Source organism: Aplysia californica, unplaced genomic scaffold (genome assembly GCF_000002075.1).
Source record: "Aplysia californica isolate F4 #8 unplaced genomic scaffold, AplCal3.0 scaffold00895, whole genome shotgun sequence".
In the NCBI taxonomy this organism is placed as follows: Eukaryota; Metazoa; Mollusca; class Gastropoda; order Aplysiida; family Aplysiidae; genus Aplysia; species Aplysia californica.
Window position 1 is genome coordinate 11,075 of NW_004798165.1, and position 1,797 is coordinate 12,871.

The following is a 1,797-nucleotide window of genomic DNA, read 5'->3' on the forward strand; positions in this document are numbered from 1 at the left end:
GTTGTTCTGTCTGTCTGTCTGTCTGTCTGTCTGTCTGTCTGTCTGTCTGTCTGTCTGTCTGTCTGTCTTACTTTCTTCACATCACGTAATGGCCATTTTGTGTCGATGTGTTTCTCTTTACTCAAAGGAACTGTGTCTTTCCACACACATTGTAAGATCGCACAGCGGCAGATATGTACCTCTTAAAACAAAGAAAGAAAGATATAACAGAAGCGTTTTACCATCTAGCATAACGCTATTGTCAGAATAAGCATCAATGTGTATTGCTCTTTCGAGTAGGCTATATATCTATATAACATTTAAGGTCTTGTAATTAAATTCCTGCATGTGGTTAAATGATGCATCTGATGTGATGTGTACATTTGTCAGCTTCATTTCTTTTAAATTTTAATGAGAGTAATATATAATTTAAATGTGTATGTATTCCTGCATGTGTTTTTACGGTCCTGTACAGCCAAGAAAAATTACCCTCTGGGATAATAAAATCATATCTGATCTTATTTCATCTTATATTTTCTTATCTGATCTGATCTTATTATCTTATCTTATTTAATTCAAGGACACACTTCAGTGACCACCCACCATAACGCCTTGTCACCGATACACACGCTTGACATTATTGTGAATCTGAGCTCAGCAACAAAACTTTACAGCCTCCTCAACGACATTTAGTGTTCATAGCTGCGCTCTACAGGTCTGTCCCCTTTTCATCTCTTCATCTTATGTTACCTTTCAAAGTCGAGGGGAGATATAATTTTATGATTGGCGCTCATATGACCTTATGCAGTTGCGAGCGCGGTAAAACCTCTACCAAAACATAGTTTTATGTCCTCGACCAACTCTGAAACTATTTCACTTGAGACGCTGTAGTTTCAGACGGTTCACTTGGTTCTCTCAATCCATCTTTTTCGTGACTTTCTTCTTCCTTTGTAGCTTGAGTACTTGGTTTTATAGGCTCTCCAGGCTGGCTGACTAGGTGACATTTGTATCTGAAGGCCAAACTTTTACTAGGCATTGTGGTTTTGATTTTACAATGGAATGCAGACTGTTATTTTCTTATCTTTTTTATGTTTTCGTGGGTAAGGCTTCTCCAAACTTATAAACACACACACGCCTGCACACCCACACACTCACACACACATACACACACTCATACAGATAAACACACATTGCGAAGGAATCGCACCGAAGTGCTCGAAGTTCTATCGTATAGAGAAATTATATCTAGTAGGTAAAGGATCAATAGATCAGCTTGAAGAATGCAATGCAATCTGTCTGCCTCTCTACTATGGTAGAGGCTTTTTAAAATTATTTTTTTTATAAGTGTTTTACGGCGCTCACAACTGCATAAGGTCATGTGAGCGCGCGGGACACATTAAACATTTTCAGTGGGTAGGAGACTTTGAATTTTGCCCGGATTGCGGCCGAAGCCTACACTTCTCGATTTTAGACCACCAAGGGTCTTTAACGTGCGCAACTTGCACACAGGACCTCCGAAATTTTCGCCCTTGTCCAAAAAGTCTAGGTGTAGATCTTTCCTACTAGAAGATCAGGGGTGTGGCTGAAAGGCAGCAGTAAGGAAGCAAGGAGCACCGGCAGAGACGCTGCAGAAAGAGTCAGGAGCCCAGAGGAGGGGGCAAAGGAAGTGTGGGGTGGTGGCAGAAAGTAAAGACGAAAACAGACGACAGTACTTTGTTGGAGGTCAGGAACGGAGGTGAAAGGAGACAATTTTAGTGAAAAAAATGTTACCGTTGCTACCAGGATTCCTTTGAATGAGAGGCGAACACCTTAAACTCT